The following is a 6,568-nucleotide window of genomic DNA, read 5'->3' on the forward strand; positions in this document are numbered from 1 at the left end:
AACGCGTGTCAACGAACTTATACGTATCGCGCCATGGACGTGGGTAATGGGTTGGAAAATTGAAGCTGTTTAGGACCTGGAGGCCCATCATATTCTTCAAGCTTGAATATGAGCCCAACTTAATGAATAATGCATAGCCGCTCTTAAACTAATAATCAAAAAAATATAAAATATATTTTTTATACTTAATATATAAATTTTATATATTTTGTGGCTACTAAGATATGTTTGGTGTAAAGAAAAATATTTTCTTAAAAAAGAAATAATTTTATTATTTATTTTCCCTTATTTGGTTGACGAGTGAAATAAAATTCCGAAAATATTTTATGGTGTTTGGTTAGAGAGTACAAAATATTTTTAGGAAAATAATTTTTTATGATATTCACCTCAATCCACCTTCCCCAAAATCCCTATATTTCCCATGCTCTCCCCCCCCCCCAAACTCTATTTTCTTCAAAACTTTAATTATTCTTTTCAAAATTCATATAAATCTAAAGGAATTAATGTGCTACTTTACTTTTTCACACAAGAATAATGTTGAAATTTGAGTTTGATACCTAAAAAGAAAATATATTATTTTGTTGAAAAAGAAAGTATCTTTTCCACGACATGAAAAGAAATTACTCATTTTGTTAAACGAAAGAAAATACTTTTTCTAAATCATAAAAAGAAAGTACTCTTTCTGTTGAAATTAAAAAAAAATACTTTTTCTGCATCATGAAAAGAAAGTACTCATTTTGTTGGGAAAAAAAATACTTTTCTTATTTTAGGAAAAGAAAATACTTAGTTTGTTGAAATGAAAGAAGATACTTTTTTTACATCATGAAAAGAAAGTATTCGTTTTGTTGAAATGAAAGAAAATATTTTTACTACATCATGAAGAAGATATACTCATTTTATTGAAATTAAAAAAAATATTCTATCTACAACATGAAAAGAATATACTCTTTATAATAGTTCTATTTAGGGCGGATGGTGGGCGAGGTTGGGGTGGATCGGAGTGGGTGGGTTGTGGGGTGTGGGGGTCGGTGAGCAGGGGTGGTTTGGGGGTGGGGTGAGTTAGTGGAGATGGGGAATAGGGCGTAGAAGGTTGAAAACGAGTTTTTGGAAAATGTTTTTCCTTTTTTTGCTAGGGAAAATATTTTTCTCCAATTGGACGAAATGAGTTCATGAGAACTCTAATTGAAAAAAAATGAGTTCATGAGAAAAATATTTTTCGAAACATTAAGCCAGCCAAATAAAAAATTAAAAAATATTTTCCTTTCGTACCAAACACACCCTAAATGTAAAATAGTTTTGACCAGTCTAAAAGTGAACTTTGCCCTAGTAGGCCTCACTAATCGAACCTGTTTTGTTTGCTAATGTTGTTAGGAAATTCAGTCTGTTTTGTTTTGTTCCCTACCTTTTTAGAACACTGTATCCAGCATCAATTTCATTACAACATATATCAACTTATTGAAAACATTGTGTATTTAAAACTGTGAATTTGTATCTATAATTTATTATGATTTTAATAAATTTTTATATATAAATTTATTGTATCGAAAGTAACAACAACAATAACAATCCAGTAAAATCTCACTAGTGGGGTTTGGGGAGGGTAGTGTGTACGTAGACCTTACCCCTACCCCGAAGGAGTAGAGAGGTTGTTTCCGAAAGACCCTCGGCTCAAGAAAATAAAAAGACAAAAGAAGACAATATTAGTATCACCACGGAAGTCATAGCAAAAATAGGAACTACATAAAATCTAGAAGAAAGATGCAAAGCAAAAGCGATAGCTAATAAACATGTCCTACATTTGAAAAGCGAAAATATTAAGTTCAAATGAACTCATCTCTACCATTTGCATCCACCTCTGCATGCCACCACCCTATCTTTCCCATTTTTCTTTGAAAACCCTAATTCCTTATTTCATTTCTCCTTTATTGGTAGCCATTCAAATATTGCTAGGCAAGTCGAGGTGAACTTCGTTTCTCTATGAAGATGTTGCTGACCAAACAGAATTAGTGAATTTAACAAAAAAAATGTGAGAAGTAGTAATTGATGAATGAAAACAAAATAGAGTTGAAGTGGAGCCTTGAAGGTGAAGATCCTAACAAATTCTTCAATCCTATTAATTACTTTTTTCAAATCAAAATAGAACTTGATCTAAAAAATGTACCTATTTTAAAGAATTAATTACTAAAATAATATACTCCATCCATATCAGTTTAAGTGAAACTATTTCCTCTTCGGTCCGTTCCAAAAAGATTGAACCATTTTTAAATTTGGAAATAATTTAGCTTAAACTTTCTATTCTACCCTTAATGAGAAACTTTTATAACCACGCAAATATTCTGGAATCCTTTTTGACTTGTTTAAGACCACAAATTTCAAAAGTCTTACTCCCTCTGTTCTAGGTTATGTGCACTTATTTTCTTATTGGTTCATTCCAAAAAGAATGACCCCTTTCTAAATTTGGTAACAATTTAGCTTAAACTTACAATTTTACCCTTAATGAGAAGCTTTATAACCACACAAATACTCTAGGTCCCTTTTTGACTTGTTTAGGACCATAAATTCCAAAAAAATCTTCTTTTTTTTTAACTTTGTGTCTAGTTAAACATGTTCACATAAATTAGAACAGAGGAAATAATTTTTTCTTAAACTCTGTGTCTGTTTGACTCAAAAGATATTAAAACTTTTTTGAACAAATCAATCAAGGATGAAGGGATAAATCCTAGTTAAAGATAATTAACTCTAGATCCGAGATGAATGACATGAATAGAAAAAACATAGCCGAGTATAAATATTGGTCGTGATTATGACCGGATTTAATGGCATAAAGAAAGATGCATTAAGTAACATTAAATGGCAATAAAATATAAATAAAAGAAAAGATTCACCAAATCTTGAGTGGAGTGGATCTTCTTTCATTTGATAAAGACGAATGATAACAGATACAAGAACCTTAAGACCATTTTTAGATGAAGGTCTGGGATCACAGATCCTCTAATCTCTTTAAAGAGGTATGTTTACATATTTTTTAGAGAGAGGGAGAAGGAAACAGAGCCCCCTTTTGGAAGTCCTCTCTTCCTATTTATAAGGGGTATCCATAGAAAATCCTAAAAAGGTACAATTAGAGGGAATATTCAGTAGAATATTCCCTTTGAGGATTCCAAAGCAAACTAGCTATTTCATCACTGTCCGACCTCGACCTTATTGATGACTGTCCGACCTCAGCTATTGGTGACTGTCCGACCTCGGCTATTGATGACTGTCCGACCTCGGTCTGTCCGACCATGACCTTATATCTCTGCGTGCCGAATTTCTCTAATCTAATTTTGACCTATACAGTTAGTCCTTCCGCTTATTGTCGTCTCGTGGTCGATCTCGATGAGCGGACTTCATTAATCATAGTTTGAGAAATTCAGATGGGGAGGTTGACTAGTGTGGATCGCGGCTGAGGGTGCCGATCTTTAGGTCAAAGTGGTATCCCCGCGGGTTGAACTTTAGCAGAGTTCGATCAGGGTCAGTGACTCGAGTGATAAGTCGATCGAGAAGACTGTAGAGTTGGGGAAGGCCGTCGAGGTAGGGATTGCGGCATCGGAGGAGGTCATTCGCATCCTCGAATCTGGACGGGCGAGTAGGCCAAATGTGAATTCGGGCAAGGTCGCCGAATGTGAATTCGGGCAAGGTCGCCGAATGTGAATTCGGTCGAGGCCGAGTGTTGATTCGGTCGAGGCCGAAGGTTGATTCAGACTTGGCCGAAGGTTGATTCGGACGAGGCCGAAGGTTGATTCGGACGAGGCCGAAGGTTGATACGGACGAGGCCGAAGGTTGATTCGAACGAGGTCGAGTGTTGATTCGGTCGAGGCCGAGTGTTGATTCGGTCGAGGCCGAAGGTTGATTCGGTCGAGGTCGAAGGTTGATTCGGACGAGGCCGAATTCTTCTTTTTGGCAATGGCCCTTGGCCGTAGTGGTATTATTTCGACCTTGTCGAAATGTTAACCCGTAGTTGTTCGATCAAGGTCGAACTCTTCTTCTTAGGCGAAGGCCCTTGGCCTTAAAGGGTGTTACTTCGAACTTATCGAAATTTTAACCCATCGTTGTTCGATCAAGGTCGAACTCTTCTTCTTTTGCGAAGGCCCTTGGCCTTAAAGGGTGCTATTTTGAACTTGTCGAAATTTTAACCCGTCGTCGTTAGATCAAGGTCGAACTCTTCTTCTTTGGCGAAGGCCCTTGTCCTTAAAGGGCGTTATTTCGAACTTGTCGAAATGTTAACATGTCATCCTTCGATCGAGGTCGAACTCTTCTTCTTTGGTGAAGGCCCTTGGCCTTAAAGGGTGTTATTTCGACTTATCAAAAAGTTAACCCGTCGTCGTTCGATCGAGGTCGAACTCTTCCGTTTGGCGAAGGCCCTTGGCCTTAAAGGGTGTTATTTCGAACTTCTCAAAATGTTAACCCATCGTCGTTCGATCAAGGTCGAACTCTTCTTCTTTGGCGAAGGCCCTTGGCCTTAAAGGGTGTTATTTCGGATGTATCAAAATGTTAACCCGCTGTCGTTCGATCAATTTCGAAATCTTCCTTTTGGCGAAGGCCCTTGGCATAAAGGGTGTTATTTCGACTTATCGAAATGTTAACTCATCGTCGTTCGATCGAGGTCGAACTCTTCTTTCTTGGCGAAGGCCCTTGGCCTTAAAGGGTGTTACTTCGAACTTATCAAAATTTTAACCCGTCGTCGTTCGATCAAGGTCGAACTCTTCTTCTTTGGGAAGGCCCTTGGCCTTAAAGGGTGTTATTTTGAACTTGTCGAAATTTTAACCCGTCGTCGTTCGATCAAGGTCGAACTCTTCTTCTTTGGCGAAGGCCCTTGGCCTTAAAGGGTATTATTTCGAACTTGTCGAAATGTTAACCCGTCGTCGTTCGACCAAGGTTGAACTCTTCTTCTTTAGCGAAGGCCCTTGGCCTTAAAGGGTGTTATTTCGAACTTGTCGAAATGTTAACTCGTCGTCGTTCGATCAAGGTCGAAATCTTTCTTTTGGCGAAGGACCTTGGCCTTAAAGGGTGTTATTTCGACTTATCAAAATGTTAACTCGTCGTCGTTCGATCGAGGTCGAACTCTTCTTTTTTGGCGAAAGCCCTTGGACTTAAAGGGTGTTATTTCGAACTTATCAAAATTTTAACCCGCCGTCGTTCGATCAAGGTCGAACTCTTCTTCTTTGACGAAGGCCCTTGGCCTTAAAGGGTGTTATTTCGAACTTGTCGAAATTTTAACCCGTCGTCGTTCAATCAAGGTCGAACTCTTCATCTTTGGCGAAGGCCCTTGGCCATAAAGGTTGTTATTTCGAACTTGTTGAAATGTTAACCCGTCGTAGTTCGATCAAGGTCGAAATCTTTCTTTTGGCGAAGGACCTTGGCCTTAAAGGGTGTTATTTCGACTTATCAAAATGTTAACTCGTCGTCGTTCGATCGAGGTCGAACTCTTCTTTTTTGGCGAAGGCCCTTGGCCTTAAAGGGTGTTACTTCGAACTTATCAAAATTTTAACCCGTCATCGTTCAATCAAGGTCGAACTCTTCTTCTTTGGCGAAGGCCTTTGGCCTTAAAAGGTGTTATTTCGAACTTGTCGAAATTTTAAACCGTCGTCGTTCGATCAAGGTCGAACTCTTCTTCTTTGGCGAAGACCCTTGGTCTTAAAGGGTGTTATTTTAAACTTGCTGAAATCTTAACCCGTCGTCTTTTGATCAAGGTCCAACTCTTCTTCTTTGGCGAAGGCCCTTGGCCTTAAAGGGTGTTATTTTGAACTTGCCGAAATGTTAACCCGTCGTCGTTCGATCAAGGTCGAACTCTTCTTCTTTGGCGAAGGCCCTTGGCCTTAAAGGGTGTTATTTCGACTTATCGAAAAGTTAACCCATCGTCGTTCGATCGAGGTCGAACTCTTCCGTTTGGCGAAGGCCCTTGGCTTTAAAGGGTGTTATTTCGAACTTAACGAAATGTTAACCTGTTGTCGTTCGATCGAGCTCGAACTCTTCTTTTTTGGCGAAGCCCTTCGCCTTAAAGGGTGTTACTACGAACTTATCGAAATTTTAACTCGTCGTCGTTCGATCAAGGTCGACCTCTTCTTCTTTGGCGAAGGCCCTTGGCCTTAAAGGGTGTTATTTCGAACTTGTCGATATGTTAACCCATCGTCGTTCGATCAAGGTCGAACTCTTCTTCTTTGGCGAAGGCCCTTGGCCTTAAAGGGTGTTATTTCGATCTTGTCGAAATGTTAACCCGTCGTCATTCGATCGAGGTCGAACTATTCTTCTTTGGCGAAGGCCCTTGACCTTAAAGGGTGTTATTTCGACTTATCGAAAAGTAAACATGCCGTCGTTCGATCGAGGTCGAACTCTTCTTTTTTGGCGAAGGCCCTTGGCCTTAAAGGGTGTTACTTTGAACTTATCGAAATTTTATCTCGACGTCGTTCGATCAAGGTAGAACTCTTCTTCATTGGCGAAGGCCCTTGGCCTTAAAGGGTGTTATTTAAAACTTGTCGAAATTTTAACCCGTCGTCATTCGATCAAGATCGAACTCTTCTTCTTTGGCGAA

The sequence above is a fragment of the Nicotiana sylvestris genome, chromosome 3 (assembly GCF_000393655.2).
Source record: "Nicotiana sylvestris chromosome 3, ASM39365v2, whole genome shotgun sequence".
In the NCBI taxonomy this organism is placed as follows: Eukaryota; Viridiplantae; Streptophyta; class Magnoliopsida; order Solanales; family Solanaceae; genus Nicotiana; species Nicotiana sylvestris.